Consider the following 16266-nt stretch of genomic DNA (forward strand, 5'->3'; position numbering starts at 1 on the left):
TTTATACAATTTATAAATTCAACGGCCACTACATCATCAGTTGGGATCAAAGATTTACTACAATGCTTGTTCCAAAACAGGGAAAGGTCTCGATTTCAAGCTTTGTGTCAGTAAAAGTTGGGAAAAACCTATATTCGCTTTGGGTTGGGTTTGCTCTAAGGAAGGTAAGTGAAAAATTAATCCAATCCACCCCATGCTCCCACTCTGTGACAGGAATGTTCCCTCGTGAGCTCCCCTCAAAAACAAATCACTATCCATGTTTATCCGACCCGGGCAAGTGATCAAAAGCATTCAACTTGGAGTTGGATGAAAAAGAGTTAAAAGGCAGCAAGTAGGTCTTGTCGGCTGCTTCTCCTGACATATGCTCTTGGCCTGAGACAACCCCCAAACCCTCCCCTCCTCCTACATTTGTCCTTGAGCTACACTGTTGGACACCTGTGTTGCACACCAAGGAGAGCGGTGGCCAAGTTTAGGCCCAGGTTGAAGGCCTCAGCTGCTTGGGAACAGTTAAGAACCCCCCCCCCCCCCCCCCCCCCCCCCAGAGCAGTAGAAAGAAAGAGAGAGTGTGAGAGAGAGAGAGAGAGAGAGAGAGAGAGAGAGAGAGAGAGAGAGAGAGAGAGAGGGGAAGAGAAATAGAGCGAGACTGAGGGGAAGAAAGAGAGGCAGAGAGAGAGTGTGGGGTAGACAGAAATAAAGAGAGATAGCACAAGAGAGAAAGAGAGAGAGAGGGAGATAGAAACAGAGAAAGAACGAGAGAGAGAGAGAGAGAGAGAGAGAGAGAGAGAGAGAGAGCGCAAAAGACCAAAAATAAGTGTGTGTTCTAAACTGGGCAGAGTCCATCCATGTGCTCTCATCTGTGAGTTATGCTATCCATTTGACACACTGTCAAATGGATTGCCCCCAACACCATTTTGATACAAAAGAAATGAAAGTACAAATGAGCAACTGACTGTCAGACTTAATGCAACAAAATGCTTTGAGGCAAAGCAGTGGATACAGAAAAACTTCCGATCTGGCTTTCAGAAAAACAATTTCCAGTAAGTGTGAGTCTCTTGTGGTACACCCTTAGTTTACATACATCTACAACCATAAAACAAAATTCATCTCATCTCATCATCTCTCTGGATTTATAAGGACGCTGCATGTTGTTTTGAGATAGCTAACACGTGGTTCTTGGCTGTATTACCTGTCTGGCATGATTCCCCCCCTGTGTCATTTATCTCCACTATAACAGTATTGTGATCATGAGGTATTGATCTAATCATTAGAACAACGTTCAGAGAAGGTGCAGACGTCCAGACCAGTTTTACCTAGAAATCATTGCAGTACATCCCATCATGAAAGAATAATAAGCAATATATTGAATCGTGACCCTTGTATCTCAATGTGTATCGTATTGCCGCATCCTTGCCTACACCCACCCCAACTCAACATTGATACAATCCTCATAGTAGGACCTAAAGTCGGCATCCGTTCATTCATGCAGAGTGACGCCTCCACTAACCCTGCCATGAAGCTACGTTATGTGTGTGGGTAAGGTGTGTGAGAAGAGCCTCTTCTCAGCTCGCAGTGTACCATGCAGCCCACGCCTGGACAGGTTCCACGGCCGGTGTTTACATAGGAGCCTGTGTGTGTGTGTGTCTCTCTGCGGGGGACGCAGGAATCCGACCGACCCGGACAAAGGAGCAGATTAACAACGCCTGGTCGCACAGAGATAACCGGCACCAGAGCTGCAGTACGGTGGAGAGACAGAGAGACGGAGTGGGGGAGAGAGAGAGAGACAGAGGGACAGGGACAGAATCGGGGAGAGAGACAGAGACAGAGGGACAGAGACAGAGCGGGGGAAGAGAGAGAGAGAGAGAGAGAGACAGAGCGGGGGAAGAATACAGGGGAGATAGAAAGTGATAGAGAAAAGCAGGGAAATACAGAGAGAGTAGTTGAAAGATATCGACAGAGAGAGATAGAGAGAGAGTGCTTGAGAGATAATGAACAACAGAGCAACAGAGGAGGAAAGAGAGAGATTGTGAACAAACTGCGTCCTGCGGGGCGTTTGAGGGAAGACGGCCTCTCTGTCGCGCGGCCATAGCGCGGCTCCGGAGCCCTCCGCGGGGCCCCCGGGGGCCTCTCTAGGACTGATTTGTCCATTACCCTTGCACGAGCAGAGAGGAGGCCGCTGTGGGCGACCTCACCTGCCCTCCTCAAAACAAAGCCCGGCCAGAGGTCACCTGCCGGATGTTTCTCCCAGGGGAGGTTGCTAAGGTCAGCCGTAGTGCGTGGAGACGGGGAGGAGACGGGAGGTGGGGGGGGCGCGGCGGGGGGGGGCGGGCGGGCGTTATTTCAGGTGAGTCCGTCACTGACTGGGGCTCTGACGGATGTGCGAGCGTAATGAGTTTTAACGCCGTTCCGAGCGCACGTTTAAAAACAACAACAGGTTAAACGTTACAAAGGAACAAGGGTGCCACGGGGCCTGAGTTGAACATTGACTGACACTCTCAGTCAGCCAGTCACTCAGTCAGTCAGCCAGCCAGCCAGTCAGCCAAGTGTATTCCCCGGCTCCTGGGTGGCAGCAGCAGATTGCATGACTATGACCCCGGGTCACAGCGAGTCGTAGGCCAGCCCGATCGTCTGTGCAACAGATTCCCCCCCTGGGGCCAACGGGGGAACAGACCGGTGGGGAAGAACCCCGGCACACAAACAGCTCGGACATTATTCACGGAAGCTATTCACCCAGTTTCTCTTTGGCCTAATACCACTAACGCACACGCCATGAAAACTGGAGGTCGGTACTTGACGCGAGGCGGCTGAGGGAATACACAATGCACTGATGAGGCAGTGAGGTGGGCTTACCTTGTCTGATTGTTCCCAAGCGTGAAGGGTCTTGTTTTGTCCTGCTACATGCTGGGTCGCTACCACTCGACGGAAACCTTTGGCCTAAGACATCTCCACTCGTGTCACCGCTCTAGACCTGGGGGGGAGAGCCAGGGAGATGTTAGATAAGCTTGACGGCCATGATGAAGTAGCCTTGGAACACAATAGAAAACAGTAGACGTGTATGAGCAAAAAGGGACATGTGATAATGGACGGATAAGAGACAGGGCTTCGATTTGGTGTCGTTTTTTGGAGCGCTAACTTTGGACATGCTGTCACAAAATGCTTGTGCAAGTTATCAAAGTATTAAATAAATGCATTTACACTTGGATATTCAACCTCCAAGTACTAAAGTATATTCAGCAAATGTAATTGTAATGTGTGGGGGAGAACAACAAGATGGCCACCCCAGCTGTAGCAGATTGCATCAAACCACAACATATGTAGTGGCTATAAAAGAGCCCTAACAGGTTATCTGACACCACCGCCCAGGGGTTATTTTCATAAAACACACTTGAGTGTTTCAGTTGAGGGTTGAACCCACTATACACACACAAACACACACACACACACACACAAACACACAGTCCTGTTATTTTGATTTGGATATGGTAGCTAGTAGCTACTTTGCCCCTTTTGTCGATTGCATTGTTAGACACTCAGTATCTGATAGGATAGAAGCAAAGTTCTTTCCAAAACATTGACTATCCCAATCTGGCTTGTAATCATTCCTGATGGGGTGATGCTACACTGTGTAGAAGAACAAACCGGGGTCTAAGTCCTGAACTGTACATAAGCTGGTTCAACTTGCATTTCATGACCGTTATTACATTGTAACTTGCAAATGATTAGCCAGGTTGGGCTGGGAGCTAATTAAACTAGCATTTAGCATATGAACCGGATAGGAGTTGACAATATTGAACGAAATCTATGAAATCCTACGGACTCCTGGCTTTTATATTGTATACAAAAACGAATTAACAAACATATGTAAGTTGAATACAATTACTAAATATATACATATTTGTACATACAATTAATCCATTACACCCCAGTGATTGTGTCCACTCTCCACACAATCATCACATAGTAATCACAATCTAAAATACTCAATACGCTATTCAACAGTGTGTGTACTATACACAGTTGGTCTACACTTGGAATACAGTTGAAATGCCTGCTGGGGTCATCTCAGCCTATAGTCCTGAAGTATTTCCCCTGCTCTTCCTGACAGCAGCTATTTTAAGTATTTTGATGCTTATCAAAGAGGCAGTGGAGGGTGGACAGCCCAGGAAAGAGACACAGATGGCCCAGAGACAGGGGGGCTTCAGAAGGACGTAAATCTAGACACCGGGACAGGTACGGCTCTGGGTGCTTAAAACGGTCTTGTGGTTCTCGTAATGGTTTTAAAGGGGCCGCTTAGGCTGATATTGGGGCTTGGGAATTACAAAGGGGGGGCCCCAAGGAGAGTCCCCATTTGATGGGCCAACGTATACACACATGCACGCATGCACGTAGGTGCGTGTTCACATTCACATGTACAGTGCAGAAAGGTCCTACAAACACACGCACATAGGGGGTGGGAATCACAATTTGATTCAAAATCGATTCTTTATTCAAAAAGATTCCCGATTTGATACATAGTAGGGCTAATTGATGGGTCTACTGTAGTCCGCACTGCGCTGAGAAAGGCGCTGTGGCAAGTGATAGTATGAAAGCAGAGTAAAGTGTGCATAAGATGTTTTATCTTTGCATTTAAAAGTTTTATCAACTGATTGCAATGATGTAAATACACAAAGGCACTAGGACTAGTAGAGTACTACTAGAGTAAAAAATAAACAAATACATTTAAAGAAATTAAATCGATTTTTGGAAGTTAATTGATTTAGAATCACAGAAGATAAGAATTGCATCATCGCAACATATTACAGGAAATAATTATTTAATTTATTTTCATTTTATGACCGTAGAAAACAGCTTCACAATGATGTTTTGAATCCTTTGTTAATTTCATATATATTCTTTTTTGGAGGTGCCTCACATACATAAAGTTTATCTAAATTAATTAAGAGGGATTCATGTAAAATAAGTTTATTTCATGAATTGCCTTAATCAATGTATATCGCCTTAAATGTTAATGTCAAAAAATTAATAAAACACTTTTCTTTCATCCGGCAAAGCAATTACCAAGTTCTATGCAAAAAAAAAAAGTAAGACATTTAAAATTAGCCTAGTAAGTGGAGCCTTGCATTAACCTTGCCTTCTTTTCTCTTGTTCTCTCTGTCTCCCTTTCACATTCCATACGGCTCCTTTTGTTTCCCCTTGATCTGCATAATTACATTACAGTGCTGACAATAGCGGGTGTGAGGCCAGGTCCTTGGTCTGAGCCCGCTCAGGGCCCTCTCTGGCTAAATGGCTGAAGCCACGGTCTATGGTTTAAAAATGTTTTGAACATGTTAAGCAATTCCTGCATTTACACACTAAAGCAAAAGCAGACATCAGGCAAAAACAAAATATGTGAGTTTCCTGGTTGTTGACATGAGTCGATAAAATTAGGTTTCCATTTCAGTGTAAAAACGGAAAAACAATAAAAACGTGCATGAAGCCAAAATAAAAACTGAACGTAATTCAGCCCAGTCTTCCACACCATCAAAGGCCGATCCACACCAACATTAGAAATGCGGGAAAGAGCTAACAACTATTTTTTAACATTAGAAAAGCAGTGTTGCCACACAGAGACACAGCAGTTGTGGGGGGTGTGGTTCAAATACAGCCCAAAACACTAACATTTCTTAACACCCTCTAAATGAGGTGCTAAAAGCCCATCTCTTTAATGATATGCTGAGCCAAATGCTCCATGGGACACCTGTACCTTCCATGACGCCACAGCAAGCAGACCCCAGCTCTCCAAATCCAAAGCCAACTCCAAACACCTTTAAGTTCCACAGTTTGAAGGCGGCTTCTAATGTAAGAAAGTATTCCACAGAGGGCGATAGATCCAACCGAAGCGCGACCAAAACGGGGGCGAAAAATATTCAGCAAAGTCCCGGGAAATTTAAGAAATGTTGTTCTGTTCTTGGTGCCCCCTCAAACATCCTTAGTCATGACACTCTGGAGAAGGACTTGGAATCCCTCTTGTTCCACCAACACAGAAGAATCTCTCCCTCCCCCTGCCTCTCTCTCTCTCTCTCTCTCTCTCTCTCTCTCTCTCTCTCTCTCTCTCTCTCTCTCTCTCTCTCTCTATCTCACATACAAACAAACACACACACACACACACACACACATTCAAATCCCTCCCCTTAGAAATCTTCTATCCTATGCCATTTGCTGAGTAGCAGGAGGAGGAGGGGGCAGGAGGAGGAGGAGGAGGAGGGGGGGAGGATACACTGTGGAAGGGGAGTTGGGGGGGGGGGCTGTATGGGGGGGGGGGTCATTCATCTTGGCCCTGCTGCCCCCCCCGTGGTGACAGATGCTCTTGGAGGGCCACAGAGCAACAGGAGGGGGTGGACACAAAGGAGAGGCCTGTATCAGCCTGCTGCCAGGCCGGCGCGCGCCACGCCACGCGTGACCCCCCCCCAGCCCAATGTCAGCCGCCGGTGCCCCCCCCCCACCCACCCGTGCCGATGTCATCAAGCGTCCTTCAGGGATTTGATTAATTTCTTCTGTATTTTTCTATTTTTATGAATGTGTGAACATTGAAGGGGCAGAATCCTCAGAGCCCAACCCTTAATACCCTCTTTCATCAGCCTCTCGCTCTGCAGATCGCCACACCCACTGGTTCTTTTTTATTGGGGGGGGGGGGGGGGTGGGGGCAATTAACAGACAGGACAAGCAATGTGTGGCAAAATGGGCACAAGAATGTCAGGTCAGCCTGAGCATTTTGTCTCCCCGTGGCCTCGCCTGGATTTGACCCCTCACCGTGCTGTTACTCGGGCTATAAATACCAGGGGCTCATCTGGTCAAGATAAATAAACGCACTTCTTGCGCCACCAATCAACAAGCGTGGTGGGCAGATGTTGAGGATTATGTGTCATTCTAGCCCTGGTGACATGCCTTCACATCAGCGTGCTGAGTGGAGAAAGAACACATTCTCACTCAACTATTGGCTTATCCTTGACTCAGCATGTGTGAAAGAATAGCAGCGCACGAGGGAGGAAGGAAGGAATGTTTATTTTACTGGGAAAAGCGGGAGTGTGCAGAGACGGGAAGTCTAGTCATGGTTTCCAATTAGAAATGTTTACATTGACCAACCCCTCATGACATGTATTGATCTGGTGCCATTTTTAGTGATGTGTAGGATAGCAATCCGATCCAAATTCACTGCAGAGGTGAGCTTTCTCATGCTCTGGTTTCACACAGTCACAGTCACTCCATGTCACAACCGTGAACAAACACCTGACTATCTCACCCGACTTTGAACAGTAAACATAGGCAGCCAGCAGACTGCCCAGTCAAACTGCATTGACATTCCCTGGAAAAACTGCTGTGTCTGCCAATTGTACTATTGCCAATGCCCTGATGCAGTAATCTACTGCAGCTATGTTCTGCTGAAAGATAAATAAAGGTAAGGTCTACTATGTACAAATGATTGATTATTCACCCAGCATGATGCAACAAAGCTACCGTTTAAGCTTCCTTTGCTAGTTATTAATTACAACTTTTGCTAATGATTAATTAATGCATTTGTTAGGGCTATGTCAGCAGTAAACCACACTCTGTTGATCGTTTACTGACCCTTATAAAGCCGGAAACATAGGAAGGAAAAGGTTTGCACCCCAACCTCTCTGTAGATAATAGAGCTCATAATAGAGTTTAACCATTTCTCATTACATACAATGAAGTTAATAGAGGATCAATCCTAACAAAACAGCAGCTCTTCTGCACAAAGGAAACAAGTGTTTCCTTATCAGCTGACATTCCAGGCTATGAAGCATGACTAAGTAGGGCAAAAAAATAAATGTATAGTTTTTGAGTGGTGTATTCCTTTGAGTAAATTCAGCAAGAAGCTGTGAGGTAATAGCTTCAATAGTTTCAGTAAACACACTTTGTAGTAGAGTGCACTGTGATAGAAGTCTAGTTCTCGTCTTCAGCCGTCACGTTTCCATCTTAGATAAGTTACTTACGATATTGAATAAATGAATGGGATGATACAATTATTATCTCAGTTTAAAATGAATAACTGTAGTGGTCATCAATCATACTTGGTGTTCTTTTTGACCATTCATTTAGAAAACTATTTCCTCACTAGAAAGCTTTAGAAAAAGTAGAAAAAGCAGTAGAAAAAGGGTAGTAGAAAATATAAATCTCCCTTTACTGGCTAGAGTTTCTCGATTTAGCGGACCATTTGACAGACGTTCCAGTTCATTACCACAGGCACAGTCAACAGTTGTTTTAATCAAGCTGTATAGGGCTGTTCTCACCTTCACTCCAATGGTTATAGTGGGGGCCTGCTAGTGTGAGGGACAGCTGTAAACCAGCACACAGGCCAATCACGGCCACAATTAGCCCTAGCAGGACTCATCTCTCCTAATCTGCCTTTGTCTAAACATTGGGCTTGAGGTTGACTGTGAAATTTGTCCAGTTAATATTGCCTCAGACCACACATGACCTACAGCCTTCCCTCAGCAAGTGGAAAATCTACTGGCCAAGGAATAGTCTTGGCGGGTAGATTATGTAATTATATAGCCAGGAATTTTTTCATCTGCCAAATGGTGAAACTCTATCAGTCCTTGGAAGGTGGGGGGAAGGTGTTCATTTTGGACCCGGATCAGGGGGATGGGGTTTGAAAAAGGCCAGAGAGACAGTTAAAACACCAGAGCAATCGAGGTATAAAACAAGTGAAACCTCAAGGCGCTCGCCGTCCGTCAGCGCGGATGTGACCGGCCACCAGAAGTTCAAACGGGGGAAAAGAGCTGTCAACATGATTTATGCCCTGAGTCCTCCTAGCCCCTGACTTTGACACAGCTACCTCTCGCTGAATGGCCCATTTAGGACGGACATAATGAGTGAACCCCTGCAAACCTCTTTGGTCTCAAAAGGGAACCACAAACAAAGGAGCTCCGGTCTCAATGCTTGGCCCGTACCCCCCTGTCCCCCGCTCAAGCTCATCCCTCATCAGCCCACTGAGCTCCCGCTAAAGGCTCCTCACAAAAGGGGAAGTATCCTGCCGCCACCACCTGATGAAAGATGAGTCATGTGACACGCCAGGGCCTAGTGCTTAGTGTGAGTTTCTGTGTGTGTGTGTGTGTGTGTGTGTGTGTGTGTGTTTGTGTGGTGTTTTGGACAGAGAGCTTTGAGTTCTTGGCCCGAGAAAGGGAGCTACCATGGTCATCCTCATGGGTGGACTCTCAGAGCTCCGCCTGCCTGCTTTGTTTAGGCTGACTCAGCACTCAACACATGTGGTGGCTCTAATGGAGCAGCCTGGACTCTCAAAGGTCCCATAGGTTTGGAACGCACACACACACACACACACGCACACACACACACACACGTGCATGCATGCGCACACACACACATAGGCACATGCACACACACACACACAGGTGAACGGGAGAGACACTGGCCGATGAGTTAGCGTGGGATTCTTGTTTTCTTGTTTTCTAACCGAGAGAATAAAAACATATGGTGTCAGAGAGAAATCCGGGGGCATTTTGAATCGCATCACATCCCCAGATGCGTGGTATGGGGGGGGGGGGGCGCGGCGGGGGTCCTGACGTCGAAGGGGTGGGTAGTATACGGCGGGCCGGGGAGAGAAGGGAACGTTCAGTGTCCAGGGGTATATCACACGCTGCTCCGCTGGACAACCGGGAGCCAACATGTCACAAAAACACAAAAGGAAAAAAAAGAGACTCAAAAGACTCGAGGGCACGCTCGAGGTTCCCGCCGCAGCTCCCAACACGCGTGGCCACGCCGCCCCGGTGTCAGGACTCACACTCCCTCACCTACTGTCCGGGTGGCAGCCCCGTCGCTCTCTCATTTCCTTATACAAGCCCTGCAGCGCTCTCTGCCCCTCTCTCTCTCTCTCTCTCCCCACAGCCCCGTGTTGGCTACCTGCTGGGCACTGAAGTGCAAATCAGCGCTAGTGAGGAGGATAGCAGATGAGGCCCGGGTCATTCATGCCTTCCCAATGGGACAAACAAAAGGCTAACATTCCTGCTGAATGCCATTGCTGAAGTCGGCAGCAACACAGAGAAAGAGTCCGGAGAAGGACAGAGCAGGGCTTAGCCGAGATAATGGCCTGTGGGCGTGTGCGCACGTGTCTGTGTGTGTGTATGTGTGTGTGTGTGTGTGTGTGTGTGTGTGTGTGTGTGTGTGTGTGTGTGCGCATGTATAATGTTTTTGTATGTTTTCTGTACACACACTCTTGTATGCAAGAGTGCAAGAGTGTGTGAGTGCACATGTGTGCATGTGCCTGCATGAGTGTGTGTGTGTGTGTGTGTGTGTGTGTGGTGTGTCTACGTGCTGTAAGGGGATTATCTCGGGAACTATAAAGGGGGGTGAAGCAGGGTTTAAGGCCTGGTGTGTGTGTGTGTGTGTGTGTGTGTGTGTGTGTGTGTGTGTGTGTGTGTGTGTGTGTGTGTGCGCGCGCTCGCAGTGAGAACGGGGGTTGGGTGCTTGCAGGCCTGGGGAGGCCGACAAAAGGAGCATTTGGGCAGATGAAGAAGTCATCATCATTAAGCCTCTGGGACTTTACTGTCCAGTTATAAAACTCATTTCAAAATGAGGGGCTCCGGGGTGCACGTGAAAGGGCAGCGGGGCGGCGGGGCCAGGGAGAGGCTGCAGCGGGGGCCTGCAGGGCGGAGGATTGCCCCGGCCGTGGTACTGTAGAGGTAATTCATTAGGGGGACAAGCCGCCTTTATGTGAGCTGATTGGAGTGGTGACCTTGTCACACACTCTGGCCCGGAGGATGAGTTTAAGGGCAAGGCGTTTAACCTTAAACTAAATCTCAACCACAGACACAAAAGACAAAAGCCCGCCCGATTATACTGATTATACTATCAGCAAGATGCGAGCAAATAACAAATACATGTTCCAGTTAGCTTTGTTTTCTGGTTGTTAGCTTCGTTTTCTGGAACCTAATAGAACCAAGTTAGTTTTTTTAAATTATAACAATTGGACAAAATGTTAATATAAATTAATAATACAAATCATTTTAGAGACAATACCACCTGTAAGAAATAAAAGCATGTATGTCTGTTCATTTCCGTAGCTTTGTATACGGTTATATATACGTTTCAAGTCAAATCTGTAGCCCCTGGAAAGGACTTCCTTTAATTCCTCATAAACCTCAAGCTATCACTTATTCTAACTTAAAAAAAGTATTCCCAGAAAATAAACATTGGCCAGGAGGACATTGGTGTAGAATAAGACAAGGGCGAAATCCAACCAGGGCATTCTGTGCTTCCAGAATAAGTCAATGAAAGTGAGGCATGAGTGACAGTTTACAATGCTCTCCATGGCCGTGTAATAAAACGGAAGGCCTGCATGTGAACCCTATCTGCATTTTACAACATTGCCAGGGTTGAACGCCAGTTCACCGTTATCCGGACAACAGAGCAGCACATAGGACCCTAATGCATTTATGGACTTATTCAGGGCGGCCATATTGAATGAGACAACAGCGCGTTCTATTTCATACTGTAAATCTGTCATGCGCCGTGGTCAAACCGCGGTCAATGGTAAAGGGCACAGAGGAAAACACACCCAGTGAAAACATTCCTCGGGCACATAAGATAGCACCTACGCTTTGAAACATGGCACTGTGTGTTTGTTTGTCTGTATAAAACTGTATAAAACGTGAATACAAAATAAACTGAATAAAGTTTTTTTTGGAGGGAAAATATGGTATGTATGAGTAAACAAAAACAACAGATTCTACCACATTGTACTGTATTTACCACGGAACTCAGTCAACGACACACCATCAGTCAATGGGAGGAACGCTTCCCAGAATTAATTCAGATTAAAACGACCGCTGCTATATCATTTAACATCTGGTCAGCCCCCTAATGTCTCTCATCCCTGACCCCATCTTTGATGATGGTTGACCAGGCCTTGTCCTGGCCATAAATTGTTGTTTGGACAGCCCTTTTTGTTATAGGGGTGTAAAAGGGCAGTCATAGATCACGTAGAGAGGGCAACACTATCAAAACATTGGCTCTTATCAGATGACACGACGAGTAGTCGGGGAGTCGGGTTCCTCTTCCGGGAGACCCCACCCTGCTCCGCTCCCCCCTGCTGCGTCCAGGACCGGTTTGGGTCACATGATACGGCCTGGGGCTGTCTTAGTTTTTTTATGAACAAAGCCAGGCAGTGTAACGTTGGCTTGAGTCTAAAGAATCAATGCTGCGGATGTAAATTCACAAATTCTCACGTGGTTTATCTCCACATTAGTAAGACTTTAAGAAAAAATGTCAATAGAAAGATCTAAGCTAGCATTGATCTAAGTAAGCAAGTAATGCAACCATTTCAGGAAAACAAGTTTTTATTGCATCTAAGCTCCTTGATTACAATATCAAAAATCTGAACACAATCATACATGTTTTTCGGTTTGTTGTTTGTTTTAAGAATTAGGACAAATTCAACCGGCCACCACCAAGTTTCGATTGTTTTTATCCCCTTGTAATTGGTAAAAATCTAGCATTCCCCGATACAAATGTCAGGTCATCGGACTCTCCTTTCATTCTTTGTCCCAGAAAAAGACACATCCAAGCCACGCGGGAGCCGATGCTGGGAGCAGCACATAGGGAGGGCACAAGAAAGAAGAGACAGAGAAAGACCCAGGAGAGAGAGACAGATAGAGCCTCTCACAATGGGAAACCTCTCCATTCTTTCCCTCCTTAAAGAAAGCGGGCTGAGCCACCTTGAATCCGTTTGAGTGACACCATGACAAAGAGGGTTCCTCAATGTCCAGAGGAAGGATCCCACTAACTTACCCCCCAGCCTTCCCCATTCACCTCCTTCCTCCTAAACTTCCTCACTGGGCGATCAGTTGTATCCATCATGTCCCTCTTCCTGGCCCAAGGCGGCACCCTGTCACCACCACCAGCACCACCACCATCTCCTCCTCCACTTCCATCTCTACCACTACATTCACCACCATCAACCTGTCACCACCTTCTCCTCGTCCTCCATCTCTACCACCACCTCTACCACCACCATCTCCCCTCCTCGAACTATACCACCACCTCCACCACCACCATCTCCCCGCCTCCATCTCTACCACCATCTCTACTACCTCCACCACCATGACCACCATCCCATTTACCCCCACCATCCCCATCTCCATCTCTACCACCAGTACCTAAACCACCTCCATCGCCCCCACCGTCCCCATGACCCTGTCACCAATTCCACCATCATCATCATCTCTACAACCACATACAGTAAGCAACCTACACCTTCACCAGCATACCTTCGACCACCACCATCAAAATCTCCTCCACTGCCATCACCTCCACCCCCCACCATCTCCATCACTGCCACCGTCACCGCCGTGACCCCTATCCCATCCCATCCTCCACCCCGTCAGTCATGTCCTTGTGTCCCGCCAATTAACTCATTCCCATCCCCCATTAACCCCACCCCCCCCCACACCTCCTTTAATAAGAGCCAGGTTGCCCCCGGTGACAGAGCCCACACTTTTCCGTCCACCTCACCCCTGCCCAAAGATCCAAAGCAGTAGGGCTCCCTCCCTGTAAGTCTCCTCTCTCTCTGTGTCTCTGTCTCTCTATCTCTTGTTTTGTCTTGGATGAGACAATAGGCGCCACAGAGCCGTCCTTTGTCACCGACCTGACCCCCACACACAAACCTGGCCGGGGAGAAAAAAGTGACAGTAAGCCTATTCACTGGCCAGGACCACTTCATCCTGATGCGCCGCTCCTCCACTGTGGGCTGCGGTGTGTTCCCGGCCGACAGATGTGCAAGTGGCACAGGCTTGATCTTTAGTGGGGGGGGGGGGGGGGGGCTGTTGCTGTTCCCCAGCAAGCCCAGAAAGTATGCACTCAGTCCCTCAATAACTTTAACCATGGAAAGTGCAAACTGGGACATGGATTAATATATATATATATATATATAAAAGGCATCTTGTGAAATCAAATGAAACTGGGTATTTCTGTGGTTCCATTTGCAATTGATTCAGGATTAGTGGATATTAAATTGGAGCACGCGCTCACGGACACACATGCACACAGGGGACCAACAGAAACCCAGCTGGTGTGGGACAAGACATTCTGACATTCTACTGTGGTGTTCAGCCAAGAGACAGCAGACAGAAGTTTACACAACACAGGTCCAGTGAATTGCAGCCGAACAGAAACAACAGGCGTTCTCAACCTGGCCCTTATCTCCCCGACGGGGTGAACCTGAGAGCATTTCACCATGCTTTTCACCAGGAAGGATGAGCCCTGTTTGTAACCACCGCTTACATTGCATGGATTGCAGTCTCCATGTTCAGACCAACCAAATGACATGTGTGTGAGATAATTCAAAATGATGTATATGAAGGACAGCGGAGGAGAACACTAACCGCTACCTAACTGTGTTGACTGCTTCACTGGAGACACTCTGAATGAATGCATCAGTTAAATTATCACAAAGGGAGTGTTTAACACTCTATCACATGGATCCACACTGGATGGGTTACTGTGACCTCTCTCTGACAAGAGAGAGAGAGGGAGAGAGAGAGAGAGAGAGAGAGAGAGAGAGAGAGAGAGAGGGGGGGGGGGGGAGATAGAGGGAGGAAGAAATAAACAGAGAGAGCGCAGGAGAGAGAAGAGAACCGGGTGAGAGTGGGAAAGAGAGAGAGAGAGAGAAAGAGAGAGAATCAGAGAAAGAGAAAGAGAGAGAAAGAGGGAGAGGTATCGTGTATAGAGCGCAGGAGAGTGAGGTACAGTGAGTGAGAGAAAGCGAGAGAGGGGGGTTGGGGAGAGAGAGCGGTAGAGAAATAGAGAGAGGGAGAGATCGAGAGCAAACAACCTCGGAGACAGTCAGGGAACGCTGAGTCCCCGCTGCAGCAGAGAGCTGGTCACCGTGGCCTTGGACAGCTCGGGCCAGCCTGGGCATATGGAAACAAGAGACAGAGCATCCACCTCCACCCCCTCACACACACACACACACACAGCCTGGCTACATCAACAAGCTAAAACCTTGTGTTTTCACAAGGGAGAGAGAGAGAGAGAGCAAGAGCGAGAGAGTAGACGGGAGTGAGAGAAGAGGATGATAATGAGACAAAAGTATATGTTTAGAGTGGTGTGTGTGTATGTTTAGAGTGGTGTGTGTGTGTGTGTGTGTGTGTGTGTGTGTGTGTGAATAATCTAGTCTATAAACGTTAATGACAATGGGAAGCAACATGAAATTGTTTGAATACATTTCGGTATACAAACAAGAGGCCCCAAGCTTCTTGTTTAGAGGGGTAAACAAAACATGAGGCTACAGGACTTGACTATACGTCAAGTAACATTAAACCAAAGGATCGATGAAAATGCGATTAAGCTTTTGTTGTCCATATGATGGAGGTAAATCAAAATATGATTGGTGAATCTAATCCTCATATCAAGTATGTTCTAGGTCCACTATTATAGGCAGGGCCTTTTTCAAAATGTACAGTAGTTATTTTATTTCATTACGGTAAAAATAATCTAACCTCCAAAGTGAAGTGTTATGGTCAATTTCTGAAACTGCCAGTAAATAGTCTATTCTCAGTTAGTCATAGAAAGAAGAGAACCCCCTCCGCAAAACAATCATAAATGACATCTATTATCCTTTCTGGGTATATCCGGACTCTGGACTCCACAGCGTTAGAACGTAGCCAACACACTAATGTGTAATGTGCTCTTTAGACGCAGGATGACTAAGCTGCCAGTGTCATTTGGCAGGCCAACTGACATGATGCTTTGTCTTTGCTTGGTTGGCATCGTGGTGCACTAGACACGCTGCAGCACGGCCTGTGAGAACAACCTGTGCCATAACAAGGAGAGGGAGAGGGAGAGAGACAGAGAGGGAGAAAGACAGAGAGAGAGAGAGAGAGAGAGAGAGAGAGAGAGAGAGAGAGAGAGAGAGAGAGAGAGAGAGAGAGAGAGAGAGAGAGAGAGAGACACAGAGAGAGAGACACAGAGAGAAAGAGAGGGAGAGGGAGACAGAGAGAGACAGAAACAGAGGGGGAGAAAGAGAGAGACAGAGGGAAAGAGACAGAGACAGACAGAGAGAGAGAGAGACAGAGAGAGAGAGAGAGAGAGAGATGGCTTAACACACTCCAGATGTCAATTGTCAGAGCCATAGATATGTTATTACAAAAATTCTCTCTTGAAATCACAATGCTGGATTCAATATGCTATTCATTTATTTTGCTGGTATGTTGCATTACACTATATTTTTGTCTTTCATGGTCAGCAAGACTG

General features: G+C 46.9%; 1 protein-coding gene across 4 annotated transcripts in view; it reads right to left on the reverse strand.

Moving 5' to 3' along the window:
- Positions 1–16266, reverse strand: part of greb1l (GREB1 like retinoic acid receptor coactivator) — a 77473-nt gene that overhangs the window by 25616 nt on the left and 35591 nt on the right. For 2 of the 4 annotated variants that reach the window (XM_084481062.1, XM_084481061.1), the window contains exon 2: positions 2848–2965. The gene's annotated coding sequence lies outside the window, so the exon portion shown is untranslated. Of the gene's footprint in view, positions 1–2847; positions 2966–5740; positions 6052–16266 lie in introns of those variants that run through there. The other 2 variants (XM_084481063.1, XM_084481060.1) reach the window with 2 other exon arrangements.

The sequence above is a fragment of the Micromesistius poutassou genome, assembly GCF_964030765.1.
Source record: "Micromesistius poutassou genome assembly, chromosome: 16".
Taxonomy (NCBI): Eukaryota; Metazoa; Chordata; class Actinopteri; order Gadiformes; family Gadidae; genus Micromesistius; species Micromesistius poutassou.